Raw genomic sequence first — 27634 nt, 5'->3', positions numbered from 1 at the left:
ACATGTACCCTTTGAGCCAGTAATGAATCTTGTATGAATTTAATGTAAGAAAATAATTTTCAAACCCTGCACAGGGGCATGCATTAGAATCACAGCATTATTTATGAAAACAAACACACAAACAAGAAAATAAATACAATGTAAACATTTCCCAGTAAGGGATCGGTTAATTAAATGGCTAAAGAGACATACAAGGCAAGACTGTTCAGCCACTTTAATGATGAAAATATATTGTATAGTAAAAGACACCAGATTATTTATGAGCATGTATAGTGTGTCTATTATGTAAAATAGAATACCATACTGCATTTATATGTGCAGATACACATAGTCAATATGTGGAAAGGTGCTCATTTTTTTTTTTTCTGGCTCAATAGAGTTTGTTTGTTTTACCTCTTTATACTTTTCTTTATTGTTCGGTTATTTTATGAATCAAAACAAAAAAACTATTTGAAATAAAGTGTCAATGTTAAATCAGTTCTTGTCTCAGCAAGTGGAGTGAGTTCATGTATACTAGCCAGACGCTTTATACAACTAGGAATCTATTATGCTTTGGAGAAAATTCAACAGGTATATTATAGATCCTGGTCATGTAACTACCATGCTTCTGTTCCACCAAAGGATTAATATTAAAGTATGAGGTCAATAGGACCTGACTAAAACCAGACCTGTCTGGGCTATAAAAGTTAAATGTTGTCTTACATTTTCATTTAAAAAATCTCTTCAAAACAGTTTTATTTAATTGAGGTCAGTCCTACCTGTTGACTGGCATTGTACTTTGGGAGTAAAGGAACTTTTGCTTAAATAGGTAACCTGTGTGGGGTTCAGGAAGCAAATCTAACTGACAAATCTTTTGCCCCTGTATTAATGGCTCCGGGGGTAGGGGGTTGGTTGGAGTTAAGGAAGTGGGCCTGTTTAGGAAACTTAGATGGAGCCAGAGAGGTGTTGAAATGACAAGAGACCAACTGGGAAAGAGAAATGTGGGTTATGAGCACATGAAAAGATGCTCAACATCACTAGTCATTAGGGAAATGCAAATCAAAGCTACCAGGGAATACCACCTTATACCCATTAGGATGGCTACTATAAAAAAAACAGAAAACAACTAGAGTTGGCAAGGATGTGGTGAAATTGGAGCCCTTGTACATTGTTGTGGGAATGTAACATGGTATAGCTGCTGTGCAAAATAGTATGGAGGTTCCTCAAAAAGTTAAACATAGAATTACCATATGACCCAGCAATTCCACTTCTGGGTATATACCCCAAAGAATTGAAAGCAGGGTCTCAAAGAGATCTCTGTACACATATGTTCATAGCAGCACTATTCACAATAGCTAAAATGTAGAAGCAACCCAAGTGTCCATTGACAGATGAGTGGATAAGCGAAATGTGGTACATGCATATGATGGAATGTTATTCAGCTTTAGCCTCAGAGCTTTTTTTTTTTTTTTTTTTTTCGGTACGCGGGCCCCTCACCGCTGTGGCCTCTCCCGCTGCGGAGCACAGGCTCCAGACACGCAGGCTCAGCGGCCATGGCTCATGGACCCAGCTTCTCCGCGGCATGTAGGATCTTCCCAGACCGGGGCATGAACCCGTGTCTCCTGCGTCGGCAGGCGGACTCTCAACCACTGCACCACCAGGGAAGCCCTATTCAGCTTTAAAAAAGGAAATTCTGCAATATGCTACAACATGGATGAACTTTGAGGACATTATGCTAAGTGAAATAAGCCAGTCACAAAAAGACAAATACTGTGTGATTCACTTATTTGAGGTACTTAAGAGTAATCAAAACCATAGAGACAAAATAGAATGGTGCTCGCCAGGGAGGGGAAGAATGGGGAGTTAGTGTTCAATAGGTAAAGATTTTCAGTTTTACAAGATGAGAAGAGTTATGGGGATGGATGGTGCTGATGGCTGCCCAACAGTATGAATGTATTTAATCCACTGAACTGCATATTTAATAATGGTTAAGGTGGTAAATTTTATCTGTATTTTAACACAATAAAAAAAGAAGAAAAAAGTGGGTTATAACTGTTTTGGCAAGTGATTATAAACGTAGAGGACAGAGAAGAAAGTCAAAGGACCTTACTTATGAAGGAGTCTCACCCTAGAAAAGTCCTTTCTTTAGTGTCCATGGATGGCAAGATAAATAATACCTTAAGTTCCATTCATCATCCAACAAAATCTCAGCACTGCCTGTCCTGAGGATGTTTAAAAGTTAATTAAGACACTGGGCTGCAGAGTGGGGTAGGGGTGGGGGCTGGGAGAGGGAGATACAGGTGTTATTAACAGTTGAAGCCGTGGAAACAAAACCAAGTCAATCTAAGTGAGAGGAGAGGTGGGAAAAAAATCAAACCTTGAGGATACCAACATTACATGGTTCTGTGGAAAAGGAACAGCAAAGAAAAGTGCTAGGGAAGGGAAGTTCAGAAAACAGGCAAAGAGAGAAGAGAATGATGTAGAAGACAGGGGAGAGGAGGAGAGTTTCAAAAAGGAGGACTTCACAGTATAAAGCGCTGTAGGAAGGCCATCTAATGGGGTGGGGGTTTGAAGTATCTACTGGACCTGGCAATCAGCAGTGACCAGCGTGTAGCCCCGACAGGAGACAGCGTTACCTGCACACGTGGTTATGTTTATAGGCCTCTTCATACAGTCTGGACTGGACTAGACTGGGAGGTATGTCCTACAGAAGGGGATTAACCTGGCGATTGAGAGATACATAGCTCTGGGTATTTTCAGTGATTATTGGGGATGGGGACCCTGTAGGTGGCTAGATGTCCTGCTAAACTAGTTGAGGGCAAGAGCTAATGAAATGCACCTAGGGCTCCAGTAATAAGAATCAAATTAATGAATATGTAAAGAGGTTTGTTTGTTTGTTTGTTTTTATTTTTGGCTGCATTGAGTCCTCATTGTTCCGCACAGGCTTTCTCTAGTTGTGGTGAGCGGGGGCTACTCTTCGTTGTGGTGCGCAGTCTTCTCATTGTGGTGGCTTCTCTTGTTGCAGAGCACGGGCTCTAGGCGTGCGGGCTTCAGTAGCTGTGGCTCGCAGGCCCTAGAGCAGAGGCTCAGTAGTTGTGGTGCACAAGCTTGGTTGCTCCACAGCATGTGGGATCTTCCTGGACCAGGGCACGAACCCACGTCCCCTGCATTGGCAGGCAGATTCCTAACCACTGCGCCACCGGGGAAGTCCCTGAATAAACGAATATATGATGAATGTGGGGTGTGGACTAAAGGTTGGTTTATGAGCAGTCCAGGAATAGCATGATGAGCAGTCCCCAACCTTTCTGGCACCAGGGACCAGTTTCGTGGAAGACAATTTTTCCACAGACGGTGCGGGGGATGGTTCAGGGGGTAATGTGGGCGATGGGGAGCGGCAGATGAAGCTTCGCTCGCTTGTCCGCTGCTCACCTCCTGCTGTGCGGCCCAGTTCCTAACAGGCCTTGACCGGTACCGGTCCACAGCCCGGGGTTTGGGGACCCCTGATCTAGGGTATGGCAGTGAATGATGGCAGGATGGAGTACATGCCTCTGGAAGAAGTTGCTCACTGAATCAGAGAGGTGCCAGGGAGGTTGGTGTTTTCAAGGCAAGGTCGGGTTTCAGTTAGGAGGACTGTGAAGGGTTTAAAGATTTCTACAGGTTGCTCTCGAGTAGAAAACACTGAGAGACAACAACAGTAGGACAGGATTGAGGTAGGTGCAGACAGCTACCTGGGAATAAGAATGCAGGAAAGGACAGCTGTCTGCTTTGCTTCACAAAGCACCTCCGCAGCCAGCGACCCATTCATCCTTCGGACAACCCGGGGAGAGACATAGGTATTATATTGCCAGGCTTTGGAATGAGGGAGGCTTTCCAGATAAGGCTCGGAAAGCCTGTTCAACCGCTGTTTGATTCCTCTAATGACAAGGAACACTCCACTTTTGGAAGTAGCACTGCCATTATAAAATTTAAAAACCGAGTAGAAAAGAAGAAAGGTGTGGGCCCCCTTGAGGGGAAAGCTCTGTCAATGACAAACATTTTGGGTAATTCATGGAACTGCAGAGCCAGACGCGTCAGTCAGATCTTTTCATCTGTAAAACGAAGGGGGCAGATGATCTTTCTTTTCCCTTATCTAATAGCCTGTGAAATCATCTAGGCAACCAACTCCCAATTTTACAGAATTAAAAAAGGGCTGCGGATGTGTCTCGCTCAAAGTAATACAAGAAATTAGCGGAGGGACAGGCCAGAACCCACTCCACCCGGGTCTACTGCGCCCCTCGCCGCTCCACAGCTTCCCGGACAGATCAAGCCAGCGGGAGGCTGCAGGCCGGGCGGCCTAGCTGAAAGCACCCAGAGGTTCGAGGCGGCTTCCCGGCAGCAGTCATAGGAACGCCCCGAGGGGAGGGGAAGAGTTAGGGCCTCCTTTCCCACACTTCGTTAGGACGCGGGCCGGGGCGGGACCGCGGCAGCCTTCCCTCGGGCCTGCGGCCGGCAGAGGGCGCGGGGCGACTCCTCGTTTCGCTGCCCGGCGGGCGGGGAACTGGCTGCCCCCGTAGCGCCGTCGGAGTTCGCGGGCACCGGATCGCGGCGGCCCGGCCGGCCGGAGGTCGCAGGGGCAGCGCAGAGGGCAGGACGGCGGGAAGTGGGCGGGGCGGCCGGGAGCCGGCGGGGCGGGGCGGGGCGGGGCGCGGAGGGGGCGGGGCCGCGAGCGGGGGGCGGTGGCGGCGGCGGCGGCGGCGGCGGCGGCGGCGGCGGTAGCCGAGGAGGAGGAGGAGGAGAACATGGCGGCCGCGGAGAGCGGCTGAAATGCCTGTTCTTCAGGCCAGGCGAGCGGGAATCTGAGGCGATTCTCTGAGCCTTCCCCTCAGACGGCTGAACCGCGGCCTCGAGCGCTTCGACTGCCCTGTTCCCTGCTGCTCCCTCGAGTGCAGCCTGCGCCCGGTCCGTTCTGCATCCCCCTGCGGGGGGACTCCTGCTCCGGAGGAGGGGGCCGGAGAGCCGCGGCGGCGGCGGGCTCCCAGCCCGAGCAGCGGCGGAGGCCGCGGCGGCGCCGCCACGGTCGCGGGCAAGCGCGGCGCCCGTCAGCGCGGCCCAGAGGCGGCGGCGGCAGGTGAGTGGCAGGCGGCGGGCGCCGAGCCTCCCGGTGGGTGCAGCTGTCACGAGCCGCGCGGCCGCCGAGGCCCTAGGGGGCGGGAGCAGCTGGTGCCCCTCCGCCCGCCGCTCTCCTTTCTCTCCGCTCCGTTCCCCCTCCCACTTTCCCCGACTTCTCCCTCGGCCTCGCGCGGCTGGAGGGGGCGGAGGTCGCAGCTGTCACGGGCACCAGCTGGGGGCTGCGCCGCGGATGGAAACTGCTGCAGCAGCGACTTTCCTGCCCCGTTTCCCAGTTGCCCTAGTTAGAGCGGACGGGGCGAGCATCCGCGGAGGGTGCGCGAGGCTCGCGGCCGCCGGCCCGGCGTGGGGAGAGGCGCCCCGAGCCCGCGGGCGCTCCCCGCCGCCGAGAGGGGGAGCCGGAAGTCGGCGCGGGCGCCCCTCGGCCCCGGCGAGCGCGGTGACCTTGGCAAGCCTGGTTAAGCTCTCTGAGTCTCGCTTGCCGGGACTGCGAAATGGGGATGACCGTGGCGAGTCTTCTTGTAAGCGCAGCCTCCGACGGCGCTTCTGTTTACCCCCGCGCACTTGCTTTACCCTTCTCCAGACGAGGGATTTCGGAGGCAGAAACGGGATGGATAAGTGAGATTTTCCTGTTATGTTTAGGGTTTGGTCCCCTTCGTCAGATTCTGCTGAAAGGATTTAGAAAGGGGAGCAAACATGTTGCCTGGAAGACTGAGAAGTGGGATGGGTTAATGGTCAGCGACAGAACTCGAGCCATTCCCTAGTCGCTTGGAAGAGAAATGGAGAAACCGGACACCAGGGTCCCTGCTCTTACTACCCAGCTGTGTTGTTTTTTGTTTTTTGTTTTTAAAGCAGTCACTCCCATAGACTAGACACTGCCTTGGTTGACGATGTTAGAGGGAGACGGAGGGTTTGACAATAAAGCCTGTATGTGTGACAAGGAGAGTCCGTGCTGCTGTGGCTGCAGTTTGGTGGGGAGGAAAACTTTAAGCTGGAGGATCTTTTAGCCTTTCAGGCTGGGCTCTCTTCGTTCACTGTAGGTGTTGAAGAGGCAGGTGTCCTTGTGGAGAAGGTGACATTCTTTTTCTTTTGAGACGGTGAATTTTTAATGCTGAGCATGATGGTGGTGAATGAAGGGTTCTGGAGTGAATTGCAGTCCCAGCACCTTCTGTTGATGCCAAGAGTAATCTCTGTGGCGACGATTTGTGAGGGCTGAGGCTTTCACTTCAGTGATTAAGAAATCTTCAAGTGTCTGTGTAAAACATTGCTGCGGTGAAGCTTAGATTATACTGTACAGCTGAAGGGATGGATTTCAGGGGTTAAATTTGTTTGAGGTTTGTCTTCAGTTTTGGAATTGGTTGAAGGTTAGTCTCAAAAAAAAAAAAAAGTTGGCCAAAGGGGCCTCTCAGCTTGTTTCACAGAAGCTGTGATGTAGTAGGAAGGGGGTCAGATTTCATGTTGAGAATAATATAAAAAGAGTGTTTGCTTGGGTCTTTTGGCTCTTGAACTAGAAATAGTTTTGGGTTAAAAGTAGCAGTGAGGTTTGATTCGGCTTAATAAATGGGCATTCCTTGAACTATGTCATAAACAGATGCAAGTGTTTCTTTTTTATCTCGTGTACTCTGTGGAAGGGTCTAATTTGGTTTTGTGAACTAGCGTTGGAAATGGTTTCCCTCTATTTCTTATTCAGATTTTATCCTTTGGGAACAATGGATCAAAAGGGGGGCCTGAATAGGGAATATATGGTTTGGAGAGAAAATGCAGGGATGCTGCTTATAAGAACAGGCATTTAGTTTGATTTTTGTAAACATTTTGCAGTGGTTATTTATTTCATCTATTTAACTCACAATGAAGTTTGAATTTTAAGGTGCAGAATTTGAATTTTATGTAGTTTATAGTTGATCTTTTTCTCATTTCCTTCTGAGAAAATCTGTAGGATTGTGTCTTTTAAATTACTTTTTGTGTGGTTTAAGCCAAGGGAGTATTTTAGATCTGCATTTTTGGTAAGTGGTTTTATTGAAAAAAAGTGCTTGATGGAACTAATGGTGATTGTTCCACTTAAACTGGGATTATATAGACAATGCATTTTCCTGCCTCTTTCTGCCAACATTTGTTTTTCTTTCTCCTTCAATTCCAGGGTTTCATTTCTAGAAATCTGGGCTGGAAACAGAAGCAGCAGTTTGTATAATACCAAGAACTTGCTTATGCCAGGAAGCCGTAAGGGTAGCATGAAGTGGGTGTGGTATAAAGATACTGCCACTATTTAAGACAATTTAACTGTTGATGGAGTCCAGGGTCAAACTTTAATTTTTGTTGAATTTCCTGTTTTCTTTGTATGTGTTAATCTTTTGGTGGGCAGAGGATTGGGTTGCTATGGTGCTGACTGGTGTATATTGTGAAAGCACTGGCAAAATTTTTACTCTATACAGAAGGGTGCTAAACAAGCCTAAATAATTTAAAGATGTTGTTCCCAGGATGGAATGTTCTCTGCATGTACTGTTGATCCTGCTAATCCAGTGATTGGTCTTCACCAGGACTAAATGTTGAGTAGGTGTTGAGGGTGGTATAGAGGTGCTGAAGGGTGGAGTGGGGAAGAAAGGATATTGGACATTCTTTGAAAATCTTTTCTCTATTGGACTGTATATCAGAGTATGGTTTATAATTCTTTTTAAAGGACATCTCTGTCCTCATCGATTTCACATAACTTCTCTTACATACTACCTTTGTTCCTTACTTAAGTTTGTCTTTATTGCCCTATCCCCCAAGGGCTCCACATTGTTTGAATATGTTGCATATTTTTGGGGTTGGTTGGTCTTAAACCATATGGCCTAAAATAGCTTTCATTTTAGGGCAAGTATGGGAGGTCAACACACACACACACCGCTGAGTAGAATCTTCTTAAGTCATGGGGCGAGGAGATCTCCAGGATTCTCATTATTGTCTTGGCAGTGATTTTTACTTTCTGCCTGTGATAATCACAGGAATTCTCAGAGGGCCATCAGCTGCTTTCCTAGCATAGGTCCAGAAACATGTGGTGGGCTCCATTTTACATTACTTCCAAATATCAGGTGCAGAAGAGTGTGGGATTGGGTGAAGTGCATGTGTTTCAGGAGTTGAATGACAGAGCACTATATCCAGTTTTGGGCTGCAGAACCATACAAATTTCTCCCCACCTTGTACAACTTTCCTATGAGTTGGACAGACTAGACTGTAGGAAAGGACTTCTTCATTGCTTCTCTCCCAGGTTAACCAGTAGCTTAGCTCTTGGTTATTGGTCACTAAGGGTGGACCTTATGGTCTCTAACCTTTTTTCTTACCATTGGAGGTGAGGCCTAGTCATTTCAAGCCTTTCTTTCTCTCTTCTTTGTGTTTTACTTAGACTTTGCGCCTCTCTCTCAACATATGGGGTCAGAGGTCATAAAATGGCCTAATGGCAACTGTATACCATTCTTGGTTGCTTAGTTTAAGGAGGAGATGCAGGTTTTTTCCTTTAGTTGAATTCCAGATGATGTTTTGTGGGTGCACAGTATTTGGATTAACATAAATTATTATTTTATATTTCTGCAAGATACATGGTTGAATAAGAAGAATTATTACAAAACACTGACACCAACATTTAAGTCCGGTTCTAGAAATGCAAGTAGAGTTGGTTGTTGAATCCATGCTTCCTCCCCCATTCCCCCATCTGCAACACAGTATTTTTGAGGCTCCTTGAAATGACAGGCTTTTAGAAAAGCTTAGTATAGTTATCATATTTTGAAGATAAATAGCTTATGCCAAAACAGAAGCTATAGTCACTGGAGGAGTTGTAGAAGACTTCACATTAATCAGTCTAGTCACCCTCATCTTAGATATATTTTGATCTAATCTCTCCCCATGGGTATGTTTTAGTGTGGAGGGTGGGAAGTTGGGCTTTACTGAGAAGTCCTGGACCTGATCACTGGGAACAGACAGATGAGATCCATAACAATAGGTGCAAGCACAGAAGTGAAATACACCTATTAACAGGGCCAGAAGTCTAATAACACTGGTTTATCCAATGCTTCCAGAGCACTACTTCATTTTTGCCTTGTAATTTTGAGGCAGTTTTTAAGCTGCTTTTGAGAGTGGGTGTTTGACTTCAGACACGGGAATGGTGCCCTGGCTCTTTTACTTAGTGGATGTAACCTTGGGCTAGTTACTTAGCCACAGTAAACCTCAGGTTTTCGTGCTTAAAATTGGAATAATGTACTTAAACTCATATTGTTGTGACCTTTAAATTAACTTATTGTATTAAATAACAAGATATGTCTAGCATAATGATTGGCAGGTAGTTAAGACTTTAATAATGTTTTCTACATTTCCATAACCTAAACACATCACTGCCTAATCCATCATCAGATTATCTGATTCTTTTCTTTGCAGTTTCTTGCATTTCCCCCTTTATTTCTGCCTCTACAGTCTGGTCCTCCTGTCATTTTGCACATGGAGTAACTAGCATCACATGAACTCTGTGGGCCTGAGTTTCTTTACCATTAGATGAGCATATTGGTCTGAATTCACATTTCTTCTTGTGCTGAAATACTGTGATTTGTAGGTTTATAGCTGTTTGCCTGCATGCATTTGCCTCTCTACTTCATCCTACATATAAATGTTGAAAAAATTCTTTGCTGAAATATTTTTTGACGTTATTGTTTTTAGTGGAGACTCTCTGGACAAATTTATCAAATGTAAATCATTTAAACTGTTCTTGTGTTTCTCATTCCAGAAAATTTGCTGCAGATGGCGTATGCAGAAATGCTTTGTAAACTGTAAAGTGCTATACAAGTGAAGAAAGTATTATAATCACTTGTAGATATCTTGCTTCTTTGATTTTACATGTTTCGTTTCTTTATTTAAATTGTATTCCTTTTTCCTTTATCTCTTGACCTTCAAGAACAGTCAAAGCTGGTACGTTCTCTAGAAAGCTTGATTTTTATCACACTTCTTTAGCATCGATTACCCAGTTTTTTCTTTTTTTTTCATTTAAATTAAAAAAAATTTTTATTGGAGTATAGTTGCTTTACACTACTGTGTCAGTTTCTGCTGTACAACAAAGTGAATCAGCCATACGTATACATATGTCCCCTCTTTTTTGGATTTCCTTCCCATTCAGGTCACCACAGAACACTGAATACAGTTCCCTGTGCTATACAGTAGGTTCTCATTAGTTATCTATTTTATACATAGTAGTGTATATATGTCAATCCCAGTCTCCTAGTTCACCACCCCACCCCTTCCTCCTTGGTATCGAACATTTATTCTTTACGTCTGTGTCTCTATTTCTGCTTTGCAAATAAGGTCCTCTATACCATTTTTCTAGATTCCACATATATGCATTAATATATGATATTTGTTTTTCTCTTTCTGACTTACTGCACTCTCTGACAGTCTCTTGGTCCATCCACGTCTCTGCAAATGACACAACTTCATTCCTTTTTATGGCTGAGTAATATTCCATTGTATATATGTACCACATCTTCTTTATTCATTCCTCTGTTGATGGACATTTAGGTTGCTTCCATGTCCTGGCTATTGTATATAGTGCTGCAGTGAACATTGGGGTACATGTATCTTTTTGATTTATGGTTTTCTCTGGGTATATGCCCAGGAGTGGGATTGCTGGGTCATATGGTAGTTCTGTTTTTAGCTTTTTTGTTGTTTGTTTGTTTTTGCGGTACGCGGGCCTCTCACTGTTGTGCCTCTCCCGTTGCGGAGCACAGGCTCCGGACGCGCAGGCTCAGCGGCCATGGCTCACGGGCCCAGCCACTCCGCGGCATGTGGGATCTTCCCGGACCGGGGCACAAACCCGCATCCCCTGCATGGGCAGGCGGACTCTCAACCACTGTGCCACCAGGGAAGCCCCTGTTTTTAGCTTTTTAAGGATCAGTTTGTTCTGTATAATAAATTTTTCTTCCTTTCCTTCTTCTTCTTTTTTTTTTTTTTTTGGAAGAGTTTCTCTTTTTAGTGTATGTTGAATTGGCTTTCCTAATTGGATTAGAAAATCCTTGAGATGGCATGAACCACAACATTTAGAGCAAAGGGCCCTTAACGGTGATTTGGAACAACCTTGTTAATATTATAGATGAGAAGACTAAGGCCAGACAAATATAGTAATTTTCATGGGTCACATAGTTAGTGTCTTTACTTGGGCAAGAACCCAGGTATTTGGCTCCCAGCCTTCTTTATGAGAGTTACTTCTTGTATTTGAAAGTTATTACAAAGAGATTTAAAATTTTAATAATTTTAGTAAGATTTTGAGCAATGTGTAAGCTAGTAGGAAAGGCATATTTTTGTTTTTCGGCCAAAAATTGTCAAATATTGTAATAAGGTATTAATCAGGAATTAATTAAGGCTGCTGTCTCAAAAAGTACAAAAGTGCCTGGAGAGAAATATTGGCTTTTTTTGTATGGCCCTCATTCAGAGTCAGCAAATATTTATTGAGGACTGTGTCCGAGACACAGTGTACTCAGGTACTGTGCTTGCTCTATATGTTACATTTTATAAGCAAGGAAAGGCAGCTCAGCGAAGTTAAGTGGCTGGTGTAAGATTGCACAGCTTGTAGGTATTAGGGATGACATTTGAGTCCAGGTCTTCTGACCTGAAATCACGAGCATACCTCTAAATTGGCTTCTCTCCAAGGTGCTCCCCACACTTGGCCACACTGTAACCCTCTGTTACTTTCTGGACTCCTTTCTGTTGTCTGCATGTGCAGTAGAGACTGCTGCCATCTCCATTGCTTTCTGATGATCCAGGAGCCGATGTACCAGTTACTTAATGAAAGTATCACTTTAAGATTTTTGTGCTGTTTCTGATCTCACCTTTGTACCTTAGTAATGTTGATTTTTTGGTGCTTCTGTCTAGGTAAGCTTATCTTTGAATGGTTGGTTTGGATTCTTAGCAATAAAATTCTGCCTCTCATGTTTTGTTAGTATTTAAATAGCTAAAGCTTAGGGTATTTTTTTCATTTGGAATAAATTGCTTGGTCATGCTCTGTGTTTCCACTTGTAATTTGAATGGTTGGTCTTATTCTTATAGCTTTAATACATTACATCTTACATTTTTAGTTTGCTTATATGGTTAAAACATTTACATGCTTTTATTATCAAGCATAGATTCGGTTGTTTAACAGTAGAAGATATTCTATTGTGAGAGTATGTTTGCATATATACAGATATCATGCCATATTTGACCAGATAGTTGAAGGATGAAATGTCCTTGCCTTTTGAAAGTACCTGTATGTGTAATACTGGCTTTACTTCGCTGAGTTTGTTTGGAGGAAACCAGGGAAAAGATATTTGTTCTACAAAGTCTAAGTCCTCCCTCCCTCCCCATTCCAGATGGTACAGGAAGTCTGTAATTGAAGTTCTAAGTAGCCACTCAATCATTCATTCAAGACATAGTTATGTGAGTACCTACTTTGTTCAAGGTGCTGTGTTGTTAAAAGATAGGGAAGTTAAATGATAAGATATAGATCCTGTCCGTAAGGAGATGATGACCCAAGAGAGGTGATAAGATGACACACAGATACCTATATTACTAATTAAATGTGATGAGTGCTGTGGGAGAGGTACTGAAATAGTACTTTGAGGAATCAGGAGAGTGAGCAATTATTTTCATTTGAAAGGGATAGGGGCAGGTTTCATGGTGGACTTCGTGGTGAACAGGAACATTGAAGGCAGGGGATGATTTCTGTGTGAGTGAGGGGGAGGAGAGCAGTATATTCAGGAAGATTAAATAGCAAAGATGAAAGGACAGAGACGCTTGGGGTTATTTCGGGAATCATAAAGGGGGAAAGTGCAAGCGGGAGGGTGGCACCAGCTGAAGTGGGAGAGGGAACCAGATGTTCTAGGTGCAGTTGTAAGACATTGAATGATTTTAATGGAGGGAGGTGGTCAGGAACGGTGAAGTTTGTAGATCTGGATGAAAATGAGAAGTGCCAGTTTTCCAAATCTATGTGGATCTTTTTTTGGCGGGTTTTACACCCCAAATCTTATATTTTCATAGTTTTTGAAATGATTCCATATGTAAGGCTTACCACACTGGGAACTTACGCATTTTTATGTATATTTGAGAACATACTTTTTTTTTCTTGATAGAAGTTAGTACAAAATCTTTTTCACTGTCTTATGCTTTTAAAAATTAAAAAAAATTTTTTTAAAGCAGTAGGTATTTCTTTAAACAGTGTGTTATCATTTGGAATTCTTAAGATGATGCAGTGGACTTGTTTTTCAAGTGTAAAAATGTCATCTCCTTATGTAAATATGTGTCACTGTATAAGTTAGATTGGTCATACAAGGTGAAAGCCCCTGGCTCTCAATATATTTCATGATTTATTTTACTGATTTATTTATGCCCTGCCATGTTCCAAAAAGGATTTAAGGCAGGATATGTCATGAAGAGTCTTGGACCTTGTTCCAGCCCTATTATTTGACTGAATTGCTAACCAACATTACACTGAGGGAACAGTGTTGAAGACAGCTGATGTCATAGAATGTACTGCAGTTGTGTCTTTTTTCCAACTGGTAGTAATTCAGAGATGGGTACAATATAATTAGAGTACCTTTAAAGATAACTCCTTTGAACTTCCATAGCATGCCAGGGAAATTGGTTGGAAGGGACTCATGGAGAGCTTTGACCCTTGGGAGCCCAGGCACATTTAGAGCAGTGGTCTCTACAGTAGGGTTTACATAAAATTATCAGAGAAATATTAGAGGTGTGTTAGAAAGTTTCTTTACTTTCAGTCTTCTGTGATGTTTTATAGTTTATAGGAGCCTGGGTAATTGCATTTTTAGATTTATTATTTTAAAGAGTAGACTAAACATATATTGTATTACAGTAGGGAGTCACCAAGCAGATTTTTTATAAAATATTTCATACAGGTTAACTGGTCATCTTGAGGTAAAGGACTTAAGAATTGTCTAATTTAAAGATGACTTATTAATTTTTCTTTCACAAAAATACACATGTCCAAAATTTGCTGACAGTTTTCTCTGACAAGTGTCTGTGAGTAGTATACTACCTAGCAGATATTTATGAAAATAAACCCACAAATCTGTCCCTTTGGGGTGATGGTAAATTCTTAACAGTGACTCAAAAAGTAACTACCTTTCAAAACAAAATAAAATTCAATGTTTTGGAGAGAGGTTATTGAAAATGTATATTTGGGACTATTTCCATCATTATTGGATTTAATTGCTGAAAATGATGTTAAAACTTTAAGAATGTTTTTATATGTACACTTGAACTTGAAAACCAAATTTTCTAACCTGTATGAAGACCTTGTAAGAGACGCATTTTAGTGGTTTTGGGCCCATCTACTGAAAATATAAAAAAGGCAATACTATCTGATGAGTTAGTAAGAACAACTGATTGTCATCAGGAAATATGGAAATGCACTACCTGAATTTTAGCAAAAACTTTTACATAAATGGTGAAGAGGATTGAAAATTGAAATTCATGTTTTATTCAGTACAGCAAGTGATGCAGTTCTTCCCTTTGGTTATACTCATCTTTATGAAGTATGTTTTTTGGCTATGATGACCATTAAAACCAAATAAAAGAGTTACTTATTATAAGAATGAACTGAATTTAGAGCTAGCATTTTAAGTTGCTGTATTACAAAATATGAAAGCAAAATTTAAAAATAATAGTGTTCATCACATTACTCTCACCAAAAATGGTGGTAGTATTAAAAACAATATTTATTAGGGAGAGCATAAAGCCGTGTCATCAATAGGTAAATTAAGTGTTTAAAAATTGTTTATTTTATTATAATAAATGTCATTCTTTTACATATCCATTTTTGTGTATTCTTTATAAGGCACATAATTTATTGGTCTAGTGGGCAATGTATATACATTATAAATAAATGTACATATATGGCTTCTTATTCAAAACCTTTTTAACTGTGGGGTATATGATAAGAATAGTTATCACTGTTTTGTAGGAAGGATTTTTTTTTTTCTCTGTAATATATTTATTACTCCGGTCTTATAAATCAGAAAAGGAGAGTAACACTTCTCCCTAAGACTCAAAAGAAGCTCCAGCACCAGCACCCAAAGCTGAAATTCTACTTAAACTACTCCTTGAAAAATTACACACGAACAGTGAAACATTATCATGTGCTATGCTAGTATTAAGAATATATTCTAGGGCTTCCCTGGTGGCGCAGTGGTTGAGAGTCCGCCTGCTGATGCAGGGGACATGGGTTCGTGCCTCGGTCCAGGAAGATCCCACATGCCGCGGAGCGGCTAGGCCCGTGGGCCATGGCCGCTGAGCCTGCGCGTCCGGAGCCTGTGCTCCGCAACGGGAGAGGCCACAACAGTGAGAGGCCCGCGTACCGCAAAGGAAAAAAAAAAGAATATATTCTAAATTATCCCATTGCTATGTATTTTGTGCATTCGGTGATCTACCCAGTCATAATGTACTCACACATACGTTCTTTATTGTACATAAAGCATACTGTGTATAATCATACATTATTTACCCCATGCACATAAGCACGTCCATTAAACTATTAATGTTGCATAATAGATAATTGGTTCACCGTACATACCATTCTTTACCACATAGATACCCATTGTGTAACATATACAATTAATATTACATAGAACACACTAATAATTGTACGTGCCCTATTGAGTCACATCATTTCCAGTCAACGTGCTTGTTACAACAGATAATCAGTTCTTAATCACCAAGCTTAGGACGGGTTTTTAAGTGAGAACCCTTGGAGTTCATGGACTAAGAGTCTCTAGATAGGCTTTGCGGGGGGTGTCTGTGAACATTCTGAAATTATGTATATGCAAAATTCTATGAGTCTGTGCATTTCTCTGGAGAGAAATTCATAGGGTCCCAAAAGGGTCCATGACCTCCCCAGAGGTTAAGAACCTCTTTTTTTAAGGACTGGGACCTCAATAACTCCATTCATGCAGTCTTATTCTCTTGCCAAGTTTAATGGATATATCTTATGTCATTACTCAGGCCCACAGTATGACTGGATTTGCAGTCTGTTTTTCCATTTTGCAATAGATGTGATCGCAATGCCTTTGGCCTTTACAGATGTTTCAGCTCCTATCTGTCTGTTGCACAATTACCTGGCCTTCGTCACTTGGCTGCTTTTATATATAATTTCCCACCTCTGTTCCCCCAAATCCCAGTGAAAAAGAGTGGATCCTTTGTATGAGTGTGGAGATAGAAATGAATATATGTATAGAAGAGCCCAGCATCAATTCAAGTATTGGGAGACCCTGCTGGGTAGGCTGGAATTCACAGTTCCTGTGGCTTTAACCTCTTTGTAGCATCTGAATCTCAGCCTTTTAGAGTCCTTAAGGTCTGATTTGACATATGCTGAAAACACTTTCCAAGTTCTGTCAGCTCTTTAGATCTATTCCTTTTCTCCTGTCATTCTATTGATAATTTAGGCCTGATATTTGCCATAGTATCCCAGGGAGGTCTCACTGTCCCCAGTGAGTTCCTTCTTCAGTCTGTCCTAAATTTTGTTTTGGAATGATCCTAATTTTGCTTTTCACTGTGTTACTTTGTTGAAACCCTTCAATGGCTCCTCATCATTGTCAAGATAAAGTTCCTTAGCCTGGCATTTAAAGCTTTCCAGTGTCTGGCACCAACTTGCTTTTCTGGTCTCATTTCCCAGTGGTCTCCCCCAATAAACTGTTCAAAGTAAAATTGTCAGTTACTGTCCCTAACACATCCCTTGGGCTTCTCTGTTTGCACTCCTTTATAATTCCTTTCCTTGGAATGTTCTCCCTTATCCTAGTCTATACCTCTTGAAATTCTATTTATCCTTTAAAGCTCAGCTCAGATTCCACCTTGCTTGTTAAGTGTTCAGACTATAAAATTAGAAAATAATCCCTTCCTTCTTTGAACTCTTTTAATATTTATTTTCCTTATTATTAATTTGACACTTTATACTGCCTTTATACTCCGTGGAATTTTTTTGTTTTCATGTGTCCTATCTCCCAAATTAGGGTATGAGAATGGCAAAGGGGATCATGTTTATATTCTGTCCTCTGCAATGTCTTATGCATGTAGATATTAAAATGTTTGGCAAGTCATATTGATTAAATCATGATACTACTTATTAATGTACTTAGAGAAATAGGCCTTTTTTTAATGTGTGCCTGGAATACTCATACATAATATCTAGGGATCCTCTTTACTGGCTTCAGGGTATTTGGGAAATTGAATTGGAAATCAGATATTGCTTGGAGAGCATGTAGTCCTACAGCATAAGAAGTTGGCTGTTAAGGGCTATGTTCAAAAGTCTGGGGTAACCTGGTGACTCTTTGTTTTCCAGTGTAGCGCTCCACTTGCCGTGGATAACAGAAAAGCTTGTGTTCGTTCGGCTCTCTCCTTAGCCATGCCGGAGACACAAATTCCTTATGTCTTGAGGAATACTACATTTCTGTTTAATTTTTCAACACATTCTTCTCAATAGAAAATAAAGTTTTATTGAATAATTGTTGTTTGAATGGTTAGTATGGGGCACCGTGAAGTAGTTATACTTTAGGGTTTCTGCCCTTCAGGGAGATAATGATCCATATAAGGAGTCTCATTTGCTTTCAATCATACATGAATTAAAAGATGTCATAAGGGAGTATATAACTAACTAGCTTACTTAGTTGCTAATTGAGATATGTGGAAACTCCTCTAGCACTTACTATTTTTAGCACTCGCTTGAAATTTATTTATTATCATTTATATTTGTTTCTGTTTTGACATGTGTCCTTTCTCAGCAACCACATTTTACATTATAGAAAGTACAGGCCATTTATTGTACTAGTTGTGTGCCAGTACCACAGTGCTTTTCATAGTTTTTTACCTGCAGTATACATATAAGTGTGTTACTGATGATGCCAGGAGCATGCTCTGGGTAGGCTTCCTGGAGGAAATGGAATTTCAGTTAGATTTCTAGGATTTGAAATGATGCTTATAGCATCATCCCGTGGAATATGAAAAAAAGGGTTCTGTAGTTGAATAATAAAGTACATATGTTTGGTGCATTATCTGAACATGGAGCCTCCTTGGTTACTAGGCCTTTGGCCCTGAAGTGACCCACGTCACTTCCTCTTATAGCCCGTTGGCCAAAAGAAGTCACAGGGCACTACTTACGGAGCCAGGCATGTGGGCAAGAAATGAATATTCAGTGAGCAGTAAATGTCTTTGCCTCACTATAGCAGAATTGGCTTTATTCAGAGAGATGAATACTAGAATTGGTAGGCCCTACTTGGAATCATTGAAGTAAAGAAGAATTGTTTCTGTGTGTCAGTATAAATAGGGATTTTATTATTAAATTTATTTGTGAAAAGAACTTGTAGTGTTGACTGGTAGCTCTTGGGGTAATTAAAGGAGACATTTTTACTAATGTCTCTACTTTAGGGGTAGGTATTATAAATTGTTTTAGTTTAGATGGTTTGCTACCATCTTTAGAGTAGGTATTTGAAACAGGTAGAAAGAGATTCTTTGGCTTCAGTAAAACGGATCCAGAATATTTGTACATATACTCTTAAGATTGATTATAAGGTGAGAAAAGTGAGAGGGGGCATAAAAGGGCTTTCAGATACTATTGAAGGCCATTTGCTCTCTGAGGATTTCATAAAATTTCTCTTTACAGTCCCTAGAGCTCTTTTCCCTCCCTCTTATCAACATATTGCTAATTAATTAAAATCTGTTTCCTCCATTTTTTTGTTTGTTTTTTAATACTTGGTTTGATAAGGACCGTTGGGTAGTGGTTACAACGTTGGCCAAGTGTGGAGGACTAGGAAGCCTCCATCGTTATTTATACATGAGGCTTATTTTCCCCTCAATTTAATTCTAAACTGAACTTTTTTTTTTTTGCGGTACGGGGGCCTCTCACTGTTGTGGCCTCTCCCGTTGCGGAGCACAGGCTCCGGATGCACAGGCTCAGCGGCCATGGCTCACGGGCCCAGCTGCTTCGCGGCATGTGGGATCTTCCCGGACCGGGGCACGAGCCTGTGTCCCCTGCATCGGCAGGCGGACTCTCAACCGCTGCGCCACCAGGGAAGCCCTAAACTGAACATTTTAGACCTTAGGCTTTCTTTCTGACGGCATTCTAATAGTTATTTCCTTTTTAAATTAAAAAATAAATCATATATAATACATGACTGTATTCAAATAATAAATTCCAAGAAATGGGAGTACGTAGAGTTAAAAGGTGAAAGTCTCTGTAGTGAATCATATGATAGCTGGTAATTTAGGCTGTATAGATTTAGGCTGTCTAGTATTTCCTTTACCTCCTTTTCAGGTTGCAGTATCCTACCCCTTGGCCAGGGGGTGAGCATGTGACCTAGGCTTGGTCTGTCATAATGTTCCATTCCTCTGGACACAGTGACTGCTGCAGGATGGCCATATGACTAAAGCAGGTTCAGACCCCTTCCTTGAGATTGAAAAACAGATATTGGATGAGGGACAGGCTCATTCCTTTGGAGTTGCTAAGCTGACATAGAGTGTGCCTGGCCAAATGAAGGAAGCCTATGTGCCGTGGGAAAGAATGAGGCCAACATACAGACTGAAGCAGAGCTGACCAACTCTCTCTTACACACAGGCACACTTAAAAATGCACAGTCATACACATTCTCACATGCTCGCATGTGTGAGCATGGGGAGTCATTGGAGCCTCTGGATCCACTTGAACCTTAAAGTAGATCCAGTTTATATTTCCCAGTTAAATGAGTTACTCAGTTGCCTGACTTGCTGGTGTGAGTTTGAATTGGGTTTCTCTCTCAGAACTGAAAGAGTCCTGACCATTTCAGACCTCTGTTGGCAGCTATCCCTCTTCTTCCCTCCCCACTACCCACGGGATCATACTTTTTGAATTGTTATAGGCTTTAAAAAACTTAATATCATGGGAATCTTTCTATGTCAGAACATGAAAACATGAAGGAGCTGTTTTATCTTTGCATAAAATGCTGCATAGCATTACATTAGATGTATATTCTATAGTATTTTTAACCATCTCTCTTTTAATAGACATTTAAAAACTAGTTTTTTGCTGTTGCAGTCTATGTTTTGGTAAATGTCCCAGTTTGCACTTGTTTTTGCAGGTGTCTGAGAACACACCTATGGAATTAATGGTTATGCCTATTTAAAAAATTGATGTCCTTTCAAAATGTTATTACAAAGGCTATATCACTTTATGCTTTCACCAAGAGTGTATGATAGTTGCTGCTTTCCCCTAACTTTATCAGCTTTGGATATTATCAGTCATTTCTATTTTGGGTCTATCTGATGGGTGAGACTGGTATAAAGCATTGTTGTAATTTGAAGTTCCCTGACTATTGATAAAGTTGATCATCTTATCAGATATTTATTGTATATTGGATTTTTTCCCCTAAGGCTCTCTTGTTCATACTTTTTTCATTTTCCTTTTGGGCCTCTTGTCTTTTTTAATTGCTTCCTAGCCATACTATACTTATGATGTAGTTTTTATACTAATTAGGGATGGTCTTGGTAAACAGCTGACCCTGTTACCTAGATATTTCAAAAAGAAAGATGTGAGATATCTACTAATCCCAAACTCACATCTTATTTATTTATTTACAGATATCCCTGAATATTTAATTGATTTATGCCTGATAACTCTGTATAGCTGCCTATATAACTTTGTTTAGCTAAGGGGTACATGTCTCAATTGGATAGTCTATGCGTACTTAATTGAGGTGATTTTATGGCTGAGCTAAAAGTTGAGAAACTCTCATTTGGAGAATTTTCCAGGTCCAAATCACAATGATTTGGAATTTTGGGACTCAAGTAACCATTTGTCCATTGGTGCTGGATCAGAACCACTTTGAGAGGAAAATTTTGGCCCTGTAAGAAACTATTTTCTTGGCTCACCCCCGTGGAGAGGTGGGTTGGCTGTATACTTAGATATCTTTAGTGGTTAGGTTCCTTAATTTTCCTAAGAGCATATTAACCTAACTCTGTACTTGATTGACTATGAAAGTGTATAGTTTACCTGTAATTGGCAGTACAGAATAGCTTTACTCCAGCAAGTATGTATTCACTTACTTTGCAGCCCAATTCTTATCAGAAACCTCGTAGTCAGAAACAGGACTCTTTGAGAATTGCTTAAATAATACACAGTCAATCCATTGCTTTAGAAACAACCAGTTTTTGATTGAATCAAGCCAGAATACCAGAGAGCTACATATATTGATTGCATTGTTTTAGACCGGGGTAGAGTTACTTTTACAGAATTGTTATTTGGTGTAATGCAATAAACCTTGATTGAGGGCATTTAAGACAGACAGTTTTATAAAATTTAGTACGCCTCTTATTGTAGAATTCTTGTGAGGATATTATCTCCTTTATCTCAGTGCCCTTGTTGATGTTGTAACTACTGCTACTACCATGACTATTAGCTGGTGATCTGGAGTACAAAGACAACACAAAATGAGCTAAGAGTTGATGGACAAATACTGCTCTTAGCTGATGGCAAATGCTCTTGCCCAAAAGGGAGGCAACATTATGGAAGAGGAGTGATATAATGGTTAGGGCTCTGGAGTTAGATTTCCTGGGCTTGAATCCTGGCACTGCTACTTCCTAGTTGTGTGTTATTTAACCTCTTGGTGCTTCAGTTTTCTCATCTATAAAATGGGGATAATAATTGTACCTACCTCTACAAGGTTGTTGTGAGAATTTTGTGACTTTAAACATATAAAATGCTTAGAACATGCCTGGCCCAGGACACATGCAGTGAAAATGAGCAGCTGTTGTTCCCCTCCCCCCCTTTTTTTTATTGTGGTAAGACGCACATAATATAAAATTTACCATCTGAACCATTTTTAAATGTATAGTTCAAGCTGCTATCATTTTTATCATCATCATCATCAGTATTGGAACCCATGTAAAAAGAATGTAAAAAAATCATCATTTTTAATCATTATTATCATTATTAGAACCCATGTAAAAATGTGTAGTAAGTTTTTTTTCCCCAGGTCTGGGTACCAGGAAAGCTGCACTTCCTTTGACCAGCTGATTTGCTTGTATTACATAGTCATCGTGACTCTCATAACCTATGGTATTTCTCTCTTTGCAAGGTAGCTCAGTCAGCTGTGCAGCCCTTCCCTTGCAACTGTATAGGACCTTGTGGCACATAGTTTGTGTGATAAACTTACCTCTGACTTTATTTTCCTCCCTCGTTTTCTCTTTGCCCCATTCTTGTCATTTCTTTTTTGTTGTTTGTTTTAAATAAAACTAAGTAGATTTTATTTATTTTTGATGTATTATTTTTTAACGGAGTTTTTTTTATTGGAGTATAATTGCTTTACAATGTTGCGTTAGTTTCTGCTGTACAAGGAAGTGAATCAGCTACCTGTACACATATATCCCCTCCCTCTTGGACCTCCCTCCCACCCCCTCTCCGTCCCACCCATCTAGGTCATCACAGAGCACCGACTTCTTTCTTTTTAATTCTAATTCATTCTGTGAGCTGTCTCAAATCTTTTTTAGAATAATATGGAAATAAACAAGTAATCTTCATTATAGCATGTGCCCATGTTGAAACGTCAGATGAATTTTCATTTAATTTACCTTAAGCTGGCTGCTTCTTGATGACAGGGAGGTGCTATAATTTTCATTAAGATATCTCAAATCGCATCATAGGATGGGTTACTTCTGGGAACGTTCCTGTTGACAGCTAATCCTGTTGATGGTGTGGGTTTTCTTTTAAGCTTCAATTACAAAAGCGTTCCTCCTGACTTTTCTTGTTTGTTTTTTCCCTTTGCTTCAGCCTTCTCTTGTAGATTTGGGGGGTGGGATTGAGGGGGGAGGATCACTTTAAGAACTTGTAAACCTGTAGTCTTTAAAAGTACGCTTCAGAATAAGACTTTGCCATAGGTGTAGCATAGGAAGAGTAAAGGCTATATGTGTTACTGTCTTTCTTTTAAAAACCAGAATGCCAGTTTATTGATGTACAAGGGAAAAAAAGGAAATGTCCCAAAGCCTAAAACATTCCCATATATTCTGGTTATGTCACTAGCATATTCTCTCCCTCAAGCGGAGAGGTGTAATGGGGCTGATGCTATTGCCTTGTTGGGGAGAGAATTAAAAAGAAGTTGTTTTGACATCAGGATTGATTGAAAAGTCTTTTAAGTATTTTTTTAACTTGTAGATTTCTTCTCCCCTCGCCCTCGCCCCCCCCCCGCTTTTTTTTTTTTAATTTGTCTGTTGAAGAATCGATCATAAGGATCAAAAAGTGGGCAGTGGTCCAATTCCTGGAAATCCCCACCCCTTCCTAAAATAGCCGGAATTCTCCTCCCACTCGTTAGCCTATGAAATTACCCATGCCTATAAAACCTGACAACCCCATACCCTGGTGTCTTTCTCACCTTCTGAGATGGCCCATTCTCTGCCTGTGGAGTGTGTTTCTCCCAAGGCCTTTCTCACCTTCTGAAATGGCTCATACTCTGTCTGTGGAGTATGTTTCTCTATAAATAAATCCATTTCTTACCTATCACTTTGTCTCTCACTGAATTCTTTCTGTGATAAGAAACTGAGCTTCATTAAGTCCTGAAACCAGGTGTGTGACCTCAGTTGGAAGACTGCGGGTTTTGGCCGGGTTCAAGTCCTGGCCGCGTGGGTTCAAGTCCCAATCTGGGTTTAAGCTGGCTTTGAGTCCTGGCACGTGGGTTCAAGTCCCAATCTCAGGTGCACAGTTTCAGCTTGTCCTATAGAATTTCTTATAGTCTGGATTTGTGTTTCGTTTAACATGTTTCTCTACCCTCTTGTATATCCTATAAATTGGTAATTTGATATAGAAGCTTGATTAAAGTTTAATTTGGGGAGGGGGAAAGATGACTTTATAGATGGTATTATGAGACACACATAATGTCTAGTTGTCTTTTTGTGATGTTATCAGCTGTGAGTATTGCTATTAGCTTTCTATTCTTAAAATCCTAAAATGATCACCATGGTGTCTAGATGAGAAAGGGGAAGCATTGCCTGGAAATGCTGGCATCTACTCTGTACAGATAGGACTCCTGGTGATCATTCGAGAACGATGCAGTGTTGTGTAGACTCGGAGACCAGCCTTGGCTTCCTTGTTTAGGAGCTGTTTGATCTTGCATAATTAACAACAATAACAGTAGCGGCAGCTACCATTCATTTATTGCTTATTTTACACCAGGTTCTGTGCTAAGTGCTTTATATATGTTGTGTAATCTGATCCTCATAACTACCCTGTAAGCCAGGTATCTTATTTTGCAGCTCACTTTGCTGAGAAGTAATGAAGCGGGGATTCAAGCCCTGAGTGACTCCAAGCTTGTGCTCTTAATTGCTTTGTTCTTCCATATCTGTAAATTGGGGTGTAAATATAGCTGCCTTATCTATCTTGTAGGGTTAATGAGATATTGTGTGTGAAAGTGTCTTGAAAAATATTATAGATGTTAAAATGAGAAGTGTGCTGGATGGACAGTACACAAAGAAAGGTGGATAATGGAGGTCTTTGCCTTTGGCTAAGTGACAGAAGTTTGGACGGAAAGAACCCTCTGGTCATTTTCTAACTACTGTTTCCATTACTATGGCTGTTGACATGTGGGAGAGTTTCCTTCTCTTGTTAAAATTGACAGTGATAGAGGTTTTATATGTGGTAAATGTCACATGTCAGAGATCACTTAAGAGTCTCTAGGTGAATAGTGATGTCTTGGTTTTACTCCAAGGGACATGTGTATAGGCTTTGTACAGATATTTTAAACTGAGAGAACAAGAGTATAGTCACAGTTCTTTTTCTAAAAGGATAATATATTTATTGAAAGTGGGGGGGGCGTTAACTGAATTTATGATGTCATATTTCTTTAGCTGGATAGTGGGTATGTTAAAATTATTTCCCCCAAAATACCTTTTTTGTATGTCTAAAGTATTTTATAATTAATAAAACCATTGAAGTGCAGAACAGTAATAATTGCATGTGTAATAGACCAAGAAAGAAATAGGTGTGAAGTTAGTACCTTTAGGTCTAACCTTCAGTAATTTGTTATCAATTATGATATTGGTCATGAGTACATGGAGAACTGTGTTGAGAAGAGATCTATGGCCATGCCCAGTTCGTGGCAGAGGGTGTTGTGATTGATGACTGACGTCTGCCTGGGCCAGGCATGCAGAGTGTAAGCATATATGCTTTGTTTTTGCTAAATGTTGGTAATGTGTTTATCAGAAATCCCCAGGCCTTGACCTGGACTCATTTTCTTGGTTCTGTGCTTCTTCCATTTCTTCTGTTACTTTGGAAATCATGTTGCCATACTATATTTATTATGGCAAAATATCTAGGATTTCATTGTGATATTCCCAATAAAGATTTCCCATTTATTATTTATTATTGTTTTTGACATGTAATTCACATACCATAAAGTCACCCGTTTAAAGTATACAATTCAGTGGCTTGTATATTTGTAAAGTTACATAATTATCATCGCTAGTACCAGACTATTTCACTCCCCACCACCCCCCAAAAAATACCATTGAATCATATACTATGTGACCTTTGGTGTATGGCTTCCTTCACTTTGCATAATGTTTTTAAGGTTCATTCATACTGTAGCATGTATCAATACTTCATTCTTGTTTTTTAAACGTGTTTATCTTTTCTTTATTATTTTTTATAAATTTATTTATTTCATTTACTTATTTTTGGCTGTGTTGGGTCTTCGTTGTGTGGGCGGGCTTTCTCTAGTTGCGGCGAGCGGGGGCTACTCTTTGATGCAGTGTGCAGGCTTCTCATCGTGGTGGCTTCTCATGTTGCGGAGCACGGGCTCTAGGTGCCCAGGCTTCAGTAGTTGTGGCGTGCGGGCTCAGTAGTTGTGGCTCGCGGGCTCTAGAGCGCAGGCTCTGTAGTTGCGGCACACGGGCTTAGTTGCTCTGCGGCATGTGGGGTCTTCCCAGACCAGGCATAGAGCCTGTGTCCCCTGCATTGGCAGGCGGATTCTTAACCACTGTGCCACCAGGGAAGTCCCTTAGTACTTCGTTCTTTTTTATGGCCAAATGTTCTGTTCTGTGGATGTACCACATTTTGTTTATCTATTCAGATGTTGATGAATATTTGAGTTATTTCCATTTTTTGACTAATATGAATAATGCTTTTATTAACTTTTATGTACAGGTTTTTGGATGGACATATGTTTTCCTTTCCTTTGGTTACATACCAAGGAATGGAATTGCTGGGTCATATAGTAACTCTATGTTTAACCTTTAGGAACTACAAAACTGGTTTCCAAAGTGGCTGCATCATTTACATTCCTATCAGCAGTGTATGAGGGTTCTTATTTCTCCACATCCTTGCAAATACTTGTTATATGGCTTTTTGATTCACACTTACATCCTAGAAAGTGTGAAGTGACATCTCGTAATTTTGATTTGCATCTCCCTAAAGACTAAGATGTTGGGCATCTTTTTGTGTGCTTATTGGCCATTTGTACGTCTTTCTTAGAGAAATGTCTACGCACATCTTTTGCCCACTTTAAAATTTGGTTATTTGTCTTTTTATTATTGAATTTTAAGATTTCTTCACATAGTAGTCCCCTTTATCATGGTTTTGCTTTCAGTGGTTTCATTTACCTTTGGTTAACTGTGGTCTGAAAATATTAAATGGAAAATTCCAGAAATAAACAACTTATAAGTTTTAAATTGCACACTGTTCAGAGTAGTGTGATGAAATCTCGTGCTGTCCCACTCTGTCCAGGACGTGAATCATCCCTTTGTCCAGAATATCCTGCCCGTTAGTCACTTAGTAGCCGTCTCGGTTATCAGATTGACTGGTATCGTAGTCCCTGTGTTTAACCCTTATTTTACTTAATAATGGCCCCAAAGTGCAAGAGTAGTGATGCTGGCAATTTGGACATGCAAAAGAAAAGCTGTAAAGTGCTTCCTTTAAGCAAAAACCTGAAAGTTCTTCACCTAATAAGGAAAGAAAAAAAAATCTTATGCCGAGGTTGTGAAGATCGACAGTAAGAACAGATCTTCTGTGAAATTGTGAAGAAGGCAAAAGAAATTCTTGTTAGTTTTGAGGTCACACCTCAAACTGCAAAAGTTACAGCCACAGTACATGATAAGAGCTTAGTTAAGGTAGAAAAGGCATTACATTTGTACAATATTTTGAGAGAGACCACATTCACATAACTTTTATTCTAGTATGTTGTTAAAATTGTTGTTATTTTATTATTAGTTATTATTGTTAATCTCTTACTGTGCCTAATTTATAAATTAAACTCTATCATAGGAATGTATGTATAGGAAAAAACATAGTATATATAAGGTTTGGTACTGTCTGCGGTTTCAGGCATCACTGGGGTCTTGGAACATATACCCTTGAGATGAGGGGAACTACTATGCTTTCTGGATACAAGTCCCATATCAGATAAATGATTTGCAAATATATTCTCCCATCATGTGGATTGTAGTTTCACTTTCTTGATGGTGTCCTTTGAGACACAAACGTTTTTAATATTGATGAACTCCAATTTATCTTGTTTTTCTTTTTTGTGCTTTGGTGTCATAG

General features: G+C 40.9%; 1 protein-coding gene across 15 annotated transcripts in view; it reads left to right on the top strand.

Annotated features, from left to right (window-relative positions):
- The window catches only part of NCOA1 (nuclear receptor coactivator 1), a 366103-nt gene that overhangs the window by 101262 nt on the left and 237207 nt on the right, over positions 1–27634 (top strand). For 3 of the 15 annotated variants that reach the window (XM_089922459.1, XM_089922454.1, XM_089922455.1), the window contains exon 1: positions 4716–5086. The exons of 11 other annotated variants lie outside the window; for them this stretch is intronic. The gene's annotated coding sequence lies outside the window, so the exon portion shown is untranslated. Of the gene's footprint in view, positions 1–4715; positions 5087–5156; positions 5607–27634 lie in introns of those variants that run through there. One more of the 15 variants, XM_089922456.1, reaches the window with a different exon arrangement.

Source organism: Delphinapterus leucas, chromosome 13, assembly GCF_059928025.1.
Source record: "Delphinapterus leucas isolate spDelLeu-1000000601 "Yukka" chromosome 13, BTC_Dleu_Yukka2, whole genome shotgun sequence".
Lineage (NCBI taxonomy): Eukaryota > Metazoa > Chordata > Mammalia > Artiodactyla > Monodontidae > Delphinapterus > Delphinapterus leucas.
Note: the sequence above shows the minus strand (reverse complement) of the source record. Positions and strands in the feature narration are given on the sequence as shown.